Source organism: Coffea arabica, chromosome 10e, assembly GCF_036785885.1.
Source record: "Coffea arabica cultivar ET-39 chromosome 10e, Coffea Arabica ET-39 HiFi, whole genome shotgun sequence".
Classification (NCBI taxonomy): Eukaryota; Viridiplantae; Streptophyta; class Magnoliopsida; order Gentianales; family Rubiaceae; genus Coffea; species Coffea arabica.
The window spans coordinates 16865228-16881840 of record NC_092328.1 but is presented as its reverse complement, the minus strand read 5'-3'; the positions used below and the strand labels follow the sequence as shown (position 1 = coordinate 16881840).

Sequence of the window (16613 nt, the reverse complement as noted above, 5' to 3'; positions counted from 1 at the left end):
CCGATTGAGCTGAAATTTTACAGGTAGATAGCTAACTCAATTACCTACAACTTTTATGTTTTGAGAAAGGGCTAATTAAGTCTCTCTCAAGGACGAATATGCAGTGCAAAATCAGAGCAGATTACTAACCCTAAGCTGGAATTTGTGCACATAAGCTGAAATTTCTTTAGGTAACCAAAACTAGCATACCAAAGCTTCATTTCACCCAATATAAAGCTATCATTCCATGGCCAACCATTACTCATCTCATGAGGGCAGAAAAATCACCATAAAAACTGAAATTTCCATAATACTACTTCAAACTATGAAATATGCTCATAAAACTACCAAAACTACAACTTTAAACCACTAATTGGGAACTATTAGAAACAAAGAGGAATTTTGCAAGCAAAGTACCTTGGATCCTCAAGAAAGATGGTGGCTTAGAGTTCTTCTTCGCAAATTAGCTCCACAAACACCTTGAAAATTACCCTAACTAGCACTTTTATGGTGTAGTTTGCGATTTAATCGGTTGGAACTTAAGATTTGGACAAGAATTTGAAGTAGAAGATGATGGTTTCTCTCCCTTTCTCTCCCTCAAAGTTTTGGCCAAGCAAGCTCAAAAAATGAAGAGAAATGTTGGTCAAAATTGATTTTAAGAAAGGTAAGAAATGTTGGTCAAAGTCCAAGTTCCAATAGTTTTGTGACAAATGGTCCTTTAGGGTTTCAATCCTATCCTTTTGTCTACCAATAGTAATTTATCTAGCTAACTTCTAATTGTCTCCTAGCATCTTGTACAGTAATATTCATTTATACAAAACTTCAATTAATCGACAAAACTTTATCGCACTAGCGGGCCCCACATCCATAATGCGTTTCAAATTTAACGTACACTAACTTTACTAGGAAAATGATTTAAAACTGTACTTGCTTATAAAAATGCATAGAAACTTTAATATTTTAAAGGCAAGTATAAAAATGTAGGCAAAATAAAATAATGCCTAGAAAATGTGAAAATTTTCGGGTTCTCACATACTTAAATTTGCATTTGGTTATTGGTTCTTATGTACTATCATGTCATATGTATGACACATAAAGTGAGAATGAACTTACTATACTACTATTCATTGGCTACATGGAGTTCATATAGTTGTACAATGGACATCTGATTAGATATACCCTGTGAGGACTTGTAAAATCCCCTATATTTTTCTTAAAATCCCCTTTTATTTGGAATTTATTACTTTAGAATAGCCTTACTACTCATTTACCCCACAATATGTGCAAATAAACATAGTTATCGTAAATTAGGGTTTTTACGCCTTTTCGTCGGTACAGAGTGTGTATCAAATTTAGTAATTAAGAGTGAGTTTTAGATGATATTAAGTGTGTGATTGGAAGTGATAATAATAAGTTAGTGAATCATAAGTTAAAACCCTAGTACACGCGATTTAGGAAAATCGGCTTGAACCGACGGGTATCGTTCACTACCGATTGAACACACCATTTGACCACCACTTCATTAACTTAATCTCATTGTTAGTAGAGCCAAAATATCAGCCCTTAATCAACATATGATGGCCAAAATTTTGACTAGAAAAACCAAGGAAAAGAAGAAAATTTCAAGATCAAATCTTGTGTGGACACTTGGAGACCATCCAACTATCTTTGAGCAAATTCAAGTCCAAGCTTCTTATCTTTCTTGGACTTCATTCTTTCCCCATTTTTCTTCCATGGTGGCCGACTCTTGAGGGAGCAAACAAGAGAGAAGAAACTTCATTTTCATCTTAGAGTTTAGCTTAGTTTAAGTAAAAATCAAGAATCCAAACCGGTTAATCTCTTCTTTGGGCACTTGGAAAGCTTGGGGTGCTAAAAGTTTTACAAGAAGAGGTGGTGGATTTCTTTTGCAAGCATCTTAGTGAGGTATCATGGCTGTCCATCTTATGATGATGATAAGGTTGTATAGGAAGTTGACGTAGTGGTTCAAGTTAGAAATGTGAAGTTTATACCTTGAATGCATTAAATTCCAGATTTAAGGATTGAAACTGCTCTGTTCTGACTAGTTTTATTCGTGTATGTTAGAGGCCGAATTGAGCTTAGCTCAAAACATGAAAGTTGTAGGAAATGATGTCATATAGTCCCTGTAAAATTTCAACTCAATCCGAGCACTGTAGCATGTGAAATGACAAAAATACCCTTGACTGCCATAGGTATAGTTTTGCGGACAGTTTTGACATTTCATCATTCTGGATGCATTTTTTCACCTTGATCCGTATCAAATTAGCCTTTGGCCAAAACACGAAACTTTTACCCCTATGTTTCAGCTTTCTAACGCATCTGAAAATGCCTCAAACGGCATTGTGTAGCCTGAGTTATTGTTATTTGAATTCAGTACTGACAACCGTACTGACAAGGACATTCTGGTTCTGTAATCTATACTTTCGACCTGGATCAATTGTGAACTAGATTGAGTTGTCTCCATGAAAGTTGTAGCTCTTTGTCTAAGTTTCGAAATGGTATAAAGTTCACACCAATCCGATAAGCGTAACTCTAGTTGTGACCAAAATGTTATAAGATGTCGAATCTGCCATTTAGTCTTTTGCCTTCAAAACTTGATTTCCGATTGAATTATTATACTTGTGTTGTACTTGGATGATTTTGAGCCTATTGAACGGCTATTGTGATGAGATTATTTGTATGTGTTTTGGGGCTGAATTAAGAAAAACAATGAAGTCATAAATGGCTGAAAAATAGATAAACACAAAGGGCATGCTGCCCAAATTTTCACTCGAAAGTTAGGAAGATATACTCACGACTTGAGTAAGGGTTTGAGGACGAATCGAACTTGAATCGTCTAGGGTATTCAAGTCTTGTTTCATAGAGGTCTATAAGTTAGCATTCGGACGAAACTTGTACCCTTGGAAAAATCAAATTTACGACTAATAGAAATACGTTTTCTCCATTTCTTCGACTCAAATGGTATTTCAAAGTATAATTGTTTCAAAGTTTCAAAGTTTTAAGAGTGAGCATGAATTTTTCGGAATTTGATAAGTATCTTGAATACTACTCAAACGAGTTGCATTTACTTGATTTTCTTGAAGCGAAACTCCTATGTTTCTAACTCTAAAGAGTTTTACATTCGCAAATGATATTTTATCGCAGATTTGGACGCCAACCAAGGAGTTGGACCTGAACGTGACTTTTGAGAGGCACTAGACCTTTGGTGAGTGCTTCCAAATACCTTATTGAACTGGACCCTTGTTTTCAATACTTGACCAATGTGATTTAATGATATGTAATTTATTTAATCGGGCAAGAGTGTACTTTATCGCACTTGCCCTAATATGATATATACTTGTTTATTATTGCAATGAATTTGATATATTTGTGTATACGGTGCGTGTGACGCCCCGAAAAAAAATGAGTTTGAGAACCCGGAAATTTTCTACTTTTCTAGGGTTTATTTGTTTAACGCCCGCTTTTCTACATTTTCTTGATTAGAAAAATTCCCCAGATAAAGTTTATGAACAAATATCATTTTCAAATGATTTTTCTAGTATTGGAGAGTTTTTGAGAAATTACGGATATATAACGGACGTGGGACCCACTAGTGCGAAAAGTTCGGAAAATTCAGCCAATTAGGTTAAATTCTGGATACTGTGTAAAATTTATCGGGTGTTAATGGATAAGTAAAGGAGTGTGAGGTGATTGATGTGAGAGAGAAAAGAAAGGATTGAATTGCATTTAATGAGATGCCATGTGTCATTTTTCTATTGGGTGGACTTTATGATTTACTATTCATGGTTTTGACCTTTTGACTTATGGATTAAATATCTTCAAAATTCACAAAAAACTTACCATTTTTCACCCCTTGATGGCCGAACCTCTCTAGCAAGAAGAAAGACAAAACTCTTCAACATCTTGGCAAATTCCTAGCTCAAATCATCCAAACTACTTGGTTAAATTAGTTTTTACTCCATAAAATTCCTTCCTTGGGTGCTAGGAAGTAGTTTAGTGAAGTTTGTTTGAAGACTTAAGGTGTCCAACATCTTCCTCTCTCTTGGTTACTTGGGCGTGACGGTGGTTCACGACATTCTCCTGACGGAAGTGCATGAAATAGCACTGAATTGATTAGTGAGTATACTACTCACTTAAATGTTACAATGTGGCTTTGCTATATGTGATTTTGATGCCGTGAAGGCTTATTTGGCTATTGGAATTGATTGAGGTGAGGGTGTACTTGACCGCCCTCACCCCTTGTGATACCGTTAATGACTGATTACCGTTTTACTGAAATACTGCACTTGCTATATGAGATATTGAATTCCATTCATGGAAAACTGATTTGGTGTCGTTTGGACGAGTATCCAACGGCCTTACTGTACTGCTGAGCTCAACCCCGTTGGTAGTCAATTGAATCGAGCCGGCGAGGGCTTGGTCGTGAAAATTGACATGCCACGGGGACTGTACTGGGGAATCTTGTAGTAATGAGACTCTTGATTCCGGTAAACTCGAGTATTACCAAAAGCTACTGATTGGAGTGCGGGCCCGGTTGGGGTATGTTTGGTGGAAGGAATGGGAGTGAAGTGGGTTCTACGGTTGGTACTCATAAACGTTGACGGAGAGTCAATGAGATTGGATCAAGAATATAAGCGTGGAAATGGGCTCTTGAGAGCCGTCCGTATCCTTTTAATGATTTGTTTTATTCTTTAATTGTGTACTTGAAATGAAAGGTTATGCTTAAGTGATTTTTGTTGCTTATGTGGTAGTAACTCACTGGGCTTAAGCTCATTCCGTTCCATTTGTTTTCCTTACAGGAAAATGACTATTTTGGGAAAGATTGTGCTAGTTGGTTGTCAAGTTGAGCTCATGTAAATGTCTTTTGAATAGCTCTTTGAACGAAACCCTAATATGTATTGGGTTCAATTTCTTTTGATTGGCAAACCGAACGTGTATATCCTTGATGAATCGTTTTGATATGCCGCTTTGGCTTTTGGCTTGTAAATGTTGAATTTCAATGTATTTATGTTTGGTTGACTTTCGGATCGATTCGTATTGCTCGTTAGTCCTGGCGAGAGCTGGGCAGGCAGCTCGCTAACCCCTTTGGTTCGCCTTAGGGGAAAGTGGGGCTGTCATAGTGCGCACTTCCTGGAATTCCAGAAACCCTGTGGCAAGTTACTCGAGTCGAGCCGGCAAGGGCTTGGTCGATTGGGTAACGAACCTTGGTATTTTGTTTTGTCGAGTGGAGTGATATCTCCTCGACTAATCGGTATACTCGAGTATTACCACCAGTGTTTATTGAGGATTTTGGGCCCAGTAGAAGGTTTGGATGTGGACGGAGAGTAGTTTAAGTGGTGCTCTACTGGATTGGTTACTTACTTGAAAGTTGACAGGGTGTCAACTATTACTTGATCAAGCTCTGATGATGCAATGGCAATTTGGCTCCTGAGAGCCATCCGTATCCTTATACTTTGGAATGATTAGTACTTATCGTATTATTGTTTTGTTTTAAAAGAAAAACTTTACACTCGCTCTTTTTGAGATTTGCTACTTGAAGTGTTATTGCTCACTTTTATGAACTTTTCATACTCATTACTTTGCTACATTGAAACTTGTACTTATAAACAATGGTCGATTTGTTATTTGGAACTTCACTGGGCTTTTAGCTCATTCCACGCCATTTGTTTTCCTTACAGGGGGTACGAGCGAGGCGTGGGACTGGTACAGACTAGCATAGTCTAGTTTTTGAATTTTGTAATTGTACTCGCACTAGTCGCTCGATTAGGGTTGAATGTATTTAGAACTCCAATCTTTTGATGTATTTGGGATTGTATGGATGGTTGAGATAGAAATAAATGTATTTGTATGTCCCAAACTTGGGAACTGTTATTTCGTTTATTATTGAGGTTGCACCCTATTTTATTTGACGTGAGTAGTGAGTCCTGCCGAGAGTTGGGCAGGCGACTCACTAAACCCTAGGGTACGCCCTAGAGGCAGGTGAGGCCGTCATATACCCTATATGTAATTGATAATCATGTAAAACCTTTTCGCACAACTTGTACATTAAATGGGTCATATTGTGATAACTAACATACATGCATGATTTTTAGGAATTGGCATTGTGGAAAGCAGCAAGTGGACAAAAGGTGGAACTCCACAATTAGGAATGGAGTTTGACACAGAAGATAATGCCTATAAATTTTACAAAAAATATAGTTTTGTCAAGGGTACTATATAGCTTTCTTTGCAATCATTCAAGGTACTTGTTATAGCTGATAAGTTGTTGTAAATGAACCTTTCTCACACAATATTTTTGTTGCATTTTGTGAAAAAGTTGTACATGCAATTAATAGGATGTACAACTTGTGTAAACAGTATTATACTGATCAAGAAAGGTGTATTTTGTGTTATTTTAGGAATCCTAAATTGCTAGAATTTAGGTAGTTCTAAATTTATCACACTTGTGTTGTGAGGTTGTACAAGCTATTAATAAGGACTTACAAATTGTGTAGACAATGTTACATTGGTCAGGTATTGTGTCAGGAATTCCTAAATTGCTAGAATTTAGGTGGTGCTAAATTTATGATGCTTGTCTTGCGAAGTTGTATGAGCAATTAGTGAAGATGTACAACTTGTGTAGATAGTATTTATACTAATTAGAAATCGTTTATTTTGTGTTACATTAGAAGCCCAAAATTGCTAGAATTTAGGTAGTCCTAAATTTATTACACTTGTGTTGTAAGGTTATACAAGCAATTAATAAGGAGTTGCAAACTGTGTAGACAGTGTTACACTGACCAGGAACGATTTATTTTCATATTGTGCTAGGAATCCAAAATTGCTAGAACTCAGGTAGTGCTACATTTATGATGCTTGTGTTGTAAGGTTGTAAAATCAGTTAATAAGGATGTATAACTTGTGTAGATGATGTTATACTGATTGAAAATAGATTATTTTGTGTTACATCAGGAATCCCAAATTCCTAAAACTAAGGTAATTCTAAATTTATCACACTTGTATTGTGAAACTGTATAAATAATTAATAAGGAGTTACAAATTGTATAGATGGTATTACACCGATCAAGAATGGTTTGTTTTCGTGGTATGTTAGGAATCCTAAATTGCTAAAATTCAAGTAGTGCTAAATGTATGGCGCTTGTGTTGTGAGGTTGTACAAGTGATTAATAAGAATGTACAACTTGTGTAAACGGCATTACACTAATCAGGAACACTTTATTTCCTATTATGTAAGCACACAAGCACTAAATTTGACATGATCAATTTGTTTTCATGTAAAAGTACTACACAGTGCTCAAAATATCACCAATTAATTTAGTGTATTAGAAAAACTTTTATTTTGTTTAATGGAATCAATTGAAATCCAATAATTAGTCAAACATATGTGCTGGACAATAACTCCAATAATTGCCGCTAAGAGGTACACAACTACAACACTATTCATTTTTATTGCATTCACAAATTTACAAAAAAATGCTATTATTTTTCTAACATGGATGAACTTTTTCCATCTATTGACCTTAACAAAAACAAAAACTATTTGAATATAGTCATTTGTTTATTGACTTGCAAGTGATCATTTCAGTGTACATTCGACTTCAAGTTTCGGTAAGAGTTAGCCTCGTTCTATTTGGAATCTGCAAGGTCATTATGATTTCCTTGAAGTTAGCATTGTGCTCTGAAGTACATAGCTAAGCTGTGTATAGTAACCAATACTTGGAATCGTTTTCCTGCAAAATTTTTTAACTCCAGTCATTCATTTTTCCACAAAAGGTATTCAATATATAAACAACTAGCTTTGCAGGTTATGGGACATGAGCAATTTCAATAAATCTAAATGATGCACAACTAATCTTTCGGTCCAGTGACCTTGGTACTTCATCATGAATATTAAAGTCGCTAGAAAATTACACGTTATTGGGTGATAGGTGAGGAATATCGACAACATTGAAGGTGAAACTACTGAAGTTAATTTCTCTTTGAAACTTGTCGTCATGACCAACCCAAGTGCAGAGTTCTATTTATCACATTGGTAACCAAAATAGACAAAATATTGAATTGTTTAGGAGATGGCAGCTAAACCAAAGCAGTAAATGCCAGTACTTAATCTAGTGAGTGATAGTTTAAGCCAAATTGATTACAAATGGAAAATAGAAAGTAATTGCAATTAATTATCACATAGAATATTTAAATTCTCAACTTACACTAACCTTTCCTTTTTATGCTTCCCAAAGCCAACTGTGCTAGTGTTTGTGCCATTTGACCATTATAAGCATGACCACCAGAATGTAAGGCTAGTTATAATGGTAGTGGGATCTCTGAAATGCTTTACGGAGCCTTTAATTCAGCTGCATAAATATCTATCACATTGCCATCAATAGTAATTACTTGATCAGACTAGCTTGTTAAGGTTAATTATGAATCAAAATCACCTATGATGGACTTTGTTAGGGGTGCTTCACCAGCCACATCTCCCTCAGTTGCTATGGGATGCTGTTGCTTATGCTGTTATAGTCAAATACATTCTAAATGCACTACTAAGTATGATATAGCATATTCAGAACACTCAACATTAAGAATATTCAGTCTAACACATACATACTATAACCCACACACATACCAATCAAATTTAACTTCATGAAATTCAAATACTGGGTTGCTACTATACAAATAGGTATCAAGTGACAAATATTAAGTAACAACTATTAATGATTCATAGTGTTGCACTTCCCTTCCCTCTCCTTGCTTTTATTTTTTCTCTTCTATTGTCAGTCTCCTTAATTTTGCTTAAATATAATTATGCTAATGGATTACTAATTTACAACTGTATGAGAGTATTGCTACACTGTCACTCTTTGTTCACATAAAACAATAGGTATTCAACATGATATAAAGGCACGCTACTAAAATACATTGTAATCATTCTTTTTCACTATGTCAGGTATACTGAACAATTTGTACATTCGGACTAATACACATAACCTAGAATCTACACTCATTGCAATCAATTTTGAAGCAATCCATTTCAACTAGATTGCTACCAAACGAATAGGTACCAACTCACAAACATGAGGTAACAACAGTTAATGCTAGTATATTGTGTGCACTTCCCTATCTCCTTCCCCCTTTCTTTTTAAATTTTTCTCCTGTTGTCAATCTCCCATACCATGTTTTAATATTGTTATGTTAATAGGTTATTGATTTTCAATTGAATCAAAGCATTGCTCCAATGTCACTAATTAATCACATGACGTAATACGTAACCAACAAAATGTATAGGCATGCGTAATAATCTTGTAACCAATTTTTAATAGTAGGTGAGGCATATTGAACACTGTGTAAATTTAGCATAACACATACAAATCCCAATCAACAGTAATGCTAATCAATTGTAAAGAAATTAGTTCCAAGTACTGATTTACATTGCATCCCACTATTTCTCCACTATCATTAGTTCATCTAAAAAAATATTTGCTATCCAACATGATATTAGGACATACTCATCTAAACATCTTCACCTATATATATCTACTTTTGATGAGCCATTTTGCTTACTTTTTCTCTTCATATGTGTCTCAGTTTATCTCAAAATGATCACCCATAAACACCTAGTAATAGTATATACACCATAAAATTTGTTTGCTTACCCAAAAAAATACAACTTTTAAATTTTCCTATTCTTTTACTTGCCCAAAACCTCCTCACTTATTGTGGAAAGTTTCTCATATAGTCCGTATAATGAATATACCATTCTTATTATTGTGAAAACTCATGGCTTCTGTTTATCCTTTACTAGCAATTCCTACCAATAATTGGTTGGATAGTTGTCTTTTACTTTTTCACAAACACTTGTTGTGCAAAATTTTCTTCAACTTTCCTCCTTTATATGGCCCATCAACATATTTAACTCCGAGTATTCATATAGTTTTCCGAACAAATTTTCTATTTTATTTTTTTTACAGTGTTTCAATCAAGTTGTGTGCTTAAAACAAGTACAAGTAAAATTGTTCCACATCATTGTCAAAATATGCAAATTATGTGATAAGTTGCAGTATTATTACCTGGGTATGTCTCTGCTTAGTCTTTGCTCTGGATCCCCCATCTCCCAGTTTACAATTTGGATTCATCTTCCCTACACTTTTTTAGATTTCACACTTCTGAGACTATCCCTTTTTGCCACTATTTCTTACTTCTCCTCATTGTAATTTTTGTTAGGTGATAGTGCATTTCCACCATTTTTCTTCTTTGCCCTTGGTCTGCCACTTTCCTATTCTACGATGTTATTTTGCCATATGCTATCTTGCCCTATTTTCTAGAGTTGTGGATGAATGAATAGTGGCAATTATTTTGGAGGGAATGTTAGGGACTTTTTTTTGTTTCAATGACTGCTTCCTGTTCATTTGGGCGGGATTCTATGGAACGGAGTCCTAATGCTTTGTGACGGAATCTGTTAAAGTAAAACATCCTTTTTTATTTTTTTTGAGCCTTACTAATTGAAACGAGGTCATTTTGTCTCCTACTTATTCCCTTGCGACGTGGCTCTTGCTAAGCCTCTTGTTGGAGCATGTGAGAGGACCGCTCCTGAACAGTCCATCTGATGACCGTTTGCGCCCCATATCCGTTTCATTCTTCTTTCCTCCATCCTTCTCTTCAAATTTCACCCCTATATGAAAGCCTACTCGTCTTCTTCGCCATTTTATCTTTTCTTCTCCTTCTCTTGAATCTCTGCCACCTACTTGCTGTTTAGTGAAGAGTCTTCTAAGAGAGAATTTTGGGTTAAAAATTGATTTGTTATTTCTGTCTTTCTGTGTAATTTCTCATAAATTGGATACGAGTAAGTTTTTTCCCCCCTTAATTTGTTTATACCCTAAAAGTCTCCGAAAATCATGGTGAAAGGGGTCACTTTGTTTTTCTTGCTCTGTTGGTTTCAAAAGTATTGCTTTTTTTTTCTTCTTTTTTTTAACCATTTTCAATGTATTTCCAGTTGCTTTAAATGCCATGGGTTGAGGGCATGTTGTTCATGAAAAAAAATATGGAAGAAAGTTAATGGAGGGTGTTAGATTCTTGTATTTTGAAGGAATTATTTGGATAAAATTATCAAAGAGTTAATTCTCTAGTTTCTTTTGGCTTATAGTGAACAAACCATGGTTTTTTTTATTGTTTCAGATCATTATTGTCTTTGAGCACTTGAGCTTCAACTTTATCTTTGCCTAATCTCTTTGCAATAGTTGTATGATATTTTGGTGGTCGTTCAATTACTTTTTCTTTTTCCAAATTATTATCTTGTAGAAGTTTTGCTTTCATTTATTATCTTTTTCTTCGAGTGTTGTAGGTTGAGAAACTTTTTAAAGATGAAGCCACTGAAGAAAAGGGAGAAAGGTCTAGAATAGCAAGCTAGTGTTACTACAATTGAATGGCAATTTCTTTCAGTAGCATGTATTTGGTACACAGTCGAAGCGGGTAAAGAGAATAGTTTAAATGCAACATTTTTCCCCTAACAAAGATTAGCATTTGCTATATACCAGGCATCTTTTGTAGGAGCTATGGCAATAGCTGACTTGGTGAAGACAACCTTGGGACCTAAGGGAATGGTACAATAAAACTTGTCTTCATATAATGCACCATTTCAGTATATGCAATTTCTGCATTTCTCGCTTACTTTATAGTTCTATTTTCCAGGATACGATTTTACAATCAACAGGCAGAGGAAGAAGTGTTACAGTTACAAATGATGGTGCCACCATCTTGAAGTCCCCCCATATTGACAACTCAGCTGCGAAAGTCCTTGTTGGTATCCTTATTGTTTGTTTCTTAGGCTCTTCTCAGTCTTATTATGTTGCTAATTCCACAAGGTTCTTCCCTTCTACTACTTTTTGGTGTGGAGTACTATGTGTATTGATGAATATGATCTTGAGTATATGTGATCTTTTTGGAGCATTAATTATTAATCATATTTTTAAATAGTTATGTGTAACGACCCCACCTCCCCCTAAGGCGTACCAAAGGGTTCGGCGGACCGCCTGCCCAGCTCTCGCCAGGACTCACTCACTATCTCAATCGAGTCATGTACACACATCCATGAACCATAAATAACATTCACAATTCAAGCTTATAATTTACATTGATAGAAATCGAGGTACAAAGCCTCAATACACCAAACTAGTTCAAAATGTATACAATCCAAGTACAACATGTTCCATTCGAGGAATAGCGCAAGTAGAAGTCAAAAGTCAAAACAATTTCAAGAGCAACTAGACTACGCTAGTCTGTTCACGACTCACGCCTCACTCGTATTCCTGTAAGGAAAACAAATAGCGTGGAATGAGCTAAAAGCCCAGTGAGGTTCCAAATAACAAATTGCCCATTTTAAAAGTATGAATATCCATGTAGCAAGTTAACGGCATCAAAACTCATAAGAGTGGACAATAATATTTCAAGTAGCAAATTTCCAAATGAGCACGTATAAAGTGCTTTTCGATTTTCAAAAGGAACAGCAATCCAATAAGCAATAATCACTTTCAAGTATAAGGATACGGAAGGCTCTCAGGAGCCAAATTTCCATTGCATCTCCAGAGCTTGATCAAGTAACAGTTGACACTCCGTCAACTTTCAAGTAGGTAACCAATCCAGTAGAACACCACTTACACGACTCTCCGTCCACCGTTCACCCCCTACTGGGCCCAAAATCCTCAATAAACACGTGTGGTAATACTCGAGTATACCGTTTAGCCGAGGAGATATCACTCCACTCGACAAAACAAGAGACCCAGGGTTCGTTACCCAATCGACCAAGCCCTTGCCGGCTCGACTCAAGTAACTTGCCGCAGGGTTTCTGGAATTCCAGGAAGTGCGCGCATCATAGACAAGTATATCAAGTCAATTGCAACAATAAACAAGTATATCACGTAAGGGCAAGTGCGATAAAGTACACTCTTGCCCTTACAATTCACGTATATAACATGTAATCAGATTGGTCATATATCAAGTTCAAGTATCAAGTTCAATTCGGTATTTGAAAGCACTCACCCAAAAGATATAGTGCTACTGGTCACTTTCAGGTTATACTCCGAGTTCGGAGTCCAAATCTGCGATAAAACTCAATTTGAGAACTTTGAAACATGACTAGAGTTCGAAACTTAGACGTTTCGTTCAATAAGAATCAAGAAATTGAAATTCACTTGGAGAATACTCGTGAGATACTCGCTCACTTTTTAAATGATAAAACTTTGTAACATTTATACTTGAAATGGTCATGCGAGTCGAAAGTACAAGGGAAAACGTACTTTGAGCAATCATTATTTCATTTCTCAAGGGTACAAGTTCGGCCAATTCCTTACTTATATACCTCGAACAAGAAGACTCAAGTACCCTAGATGGTTCAAGTACTATTCATATCAACTCGACCCAAGTCGCAAGTGTATTTATATAGTCCTCGAGCGTAAATTTGGGCAGCATGCCCTTTGTGTTTACCTAATTTTCCAGCCATTTAGGCTTCATTATTTTTCTTCAACAACAGCCCAACAACATACATATCAGCAATTTATGTCAAGAGCCGTTCCATAGGCTCACAATATCATAACAACAAGAACCGCATCAAGTACAAGTGCAGAAATTCACTGTGGCACAAGACAGATTTGACGTACCAAATGCGGAAATAACATATCCAAGGCTACACTTATCGGATTAATACGAAACCTGTGCCATTTCGAAGCTAAGACACAAAGCTACAACATTTATGAAGGTCACTTAGTCCATTTCCTAATGTAACTTAGTCAAAATCTCAGACTACTAAACCAGAAACCAATTCATCGGCTGTTTAAACGCATTATGCTGTAGCGGACCTAACTCAGTGTACACAAGTCCGAATCAGGTTTTCTTTGAGGCATTTTAAAGCTACTTCAGAACACTACAACTTTTATGTTTTGGCCCAGAGCTAAATCAGAATGGATCCTGATCAAAAACGTGATAAACTGGACTGAACTGAAGAAACGGACTGCTGGGAAATTCTTAAAACAGCAAGGGTATTTTGGACTTTTCACGACCTCCGTTGCTCCGATTGAGCTGAAATTTTACAGGAACCTATAAAATGCCATTCTATACAACTTTCCTTCTTTGACCAAAGGCCAAATCGGCCTCTAACATATAGATAAAATTTCGGACAGAATGCTTGGAAAATTTTCCAGAAATCTGGAATTTTTAGCTCTAAGTGTAATTTCCTCAAATTTCTGGTTCTAATCACCACTAAACAACCTTATATAACCTTAATTGCAACATTTACACATCATACATCACATTGAGCAGAAAATCAGAACCCCTAGTTCATCAAATAAATTGGGGAAAACCTCTAAATCATGCTAATCATCCATGATTCCACCACTATAATCAAACTACTAACTTAATTTAACAAAATCAAAAGCAAAACTTAGAGAGATGAGTTCTCTTACCTTGGTTAGAAGTCTCTAAAAGCAGCCCCAAGCTTTCCTTTTCCAAACTTTCACCACCAAACACTAACTAACCACTCAAAGACAAGATTAATCGGTTTCTTTTGTTTGATTTCTCACTTTGTTGGTGGATTGAAGAAGAAATGGAGAAGAGTTTTGTTTTTCCTCTCTTATTCTTACTCTCTCTCTCTCTCGGCTCTTGGCAGCAGAAAATGAAGAGAAATGAAGCTGATTTTTGTCTTATAAGGAGTAAGAAGGTTAGAGTTAATTAAGACCACAATTTGGCTAACACTTGGACAATTCTTAGCCACTAATTTTTCTCTTTCTTCCCCTTACTTATAAGCCACAAATTTCGGTCCCCTTAGCTGTAATATAAGAAGATATTTTGGCTCAAATATCAATAAGCTTGTGGTGCAAGAAAGTGGTGGTCCAGTGGTGCGTTCAAACGGTAGTGCGCGGGACCCGCCGGTTCGCGCCGTTTTTCTTAAAAACTCACGTACTAGGGTTTTTACTTCCCATTCACTAACCTTATTTTACTGCTACTACTCACATATTATTTTTCACTTAAAAGTCACTTTTAATCTCCAAATTTAATCCTTACTCTGTACCGAAAATTCATCCGGCGAAAAATCGCGAAAACCCTAATTTTACTCCAAACTTGAAACCAAAGCGTAAAACCTTATTTTCTAGGTTTATTTACACTTATCATGGGATAATTGGATAGTAGGGCTTTAATAAATGATAATCTTCAAATAAAAAGAAATTTTTAAGAAAACGTGAGGAATTTTCCAATTCCAGTAATTAAAATTAGGGTTTCAATTAAAATATGAGAGATTTAGGAAAACCGGTTAGTCACAAGTAAACTAGGGTTTTTGGCTACAATATTAGGGTTTCTAGTCTTTTAAACCAAAATAAGGTTTTAAAACAACCCAACGAAATACACTTTAATATTTTCTTCACAAACAACCTCCTAATATTCGGGATGTTACATTATGCCAAGGAATTAATTTAACAATGGCATATGGTATTGTTCCTTTAATTCCATCATATAGACATCTCAAAAGTTCAGGATGATGAAATAGGTGATAAGACTACTTCAGTTGTTGTTTTGGCAGGGAAGCTTCTACTGGAGGTAGAAAAACTAGCGAACATTAAAATTCATCCAATAACAATCATCTCAGGTCAGTTTTAATTTATCTTTTGCCCTATAGTTATAAATATTTTAACACTACTTGAAACAATTGGAAGTTTGCTATTTTTCTTATAGCAAACCAAAATTCCAGAAATTGGTGATTGCAATTCCACAATTTTGGTTGTTTTTTTCCCTTAAATCTTGTAGTTTTGTAGGTGATCTTAGGTACTTTTTATTTCTTTGCAGTGGTTATGAGACATTCAATGGTTAGAACTATGATATATCTTTCTACATTGGACTTTCTTTATGATGGACTAGACAATGGCTACTGTTGCTTATTGTGACATTGGAGTTTGTACTCTTTACTTTTTCTGTTGATCATGCAGTCCTATCTCTTACATGAACTACAATGTGAACAAAAAGAAAATCAAATTGTTCTATTATCTTTTTTGTTCTAGGCTCTGTACAACATTTATGCAAATGGAATTTGACTTTTGTCAATTCCATGAAATCTGTAATCTCCTAAAAATTAGGAGCTAATTTATTCTATCCTGAAATACATTTGGAGTAAATTATTCTATTCTAAAATAAAGCAGAAATCATGGGATATACATAGAATTTATAGCTGTATAAAAAAGATATTCTAGATTTTCAACACTCCCCCTCAAGATGGTGAATAGATATTTTCCATTCCCATCTTGCATGTAATGTCTTCAAAGTTGGAAGTTGGCATTCCCTTAGTTAAGATATCTGCCAATTGATTATTTGATGCTACATATGGAGTGCAAATCATGCCGTTGTCCAGCTTTTCTTTAATAAAATGTCTATATGCTTCGATGTGCTTTGTACGATATGTTGTACTGGATTGTGTGCAATGTGTAGACACCAAAATTTTGTCAAATTTTAATGTTTTCTTGAAATTTTTTTTATTTAATGAGTTATTTATTTTATTGCAATTTACTGTGCATTTTTCTTATAATTGCAGGTTTGTTTAAAAAAAACTAAAAAAATAAACAAATAAACAAAAGAAAAAAATTAGTTTT

The 16613-nt window shown here is 35.4% G+C and overlaps 1 pseudogene; it reads left to right on the top strand.

Annotated features, from left to right (window-relative positions):
• Nucleotides 1-10883: 10883 nt before the first annotated feature.
• Nucleotides 10884-16613, top strand: part of LOC113711353 (T-complex protein 1 subunit beta-like) — a 42236-nt pseudogene continuing 36506 nt past the window's right edge.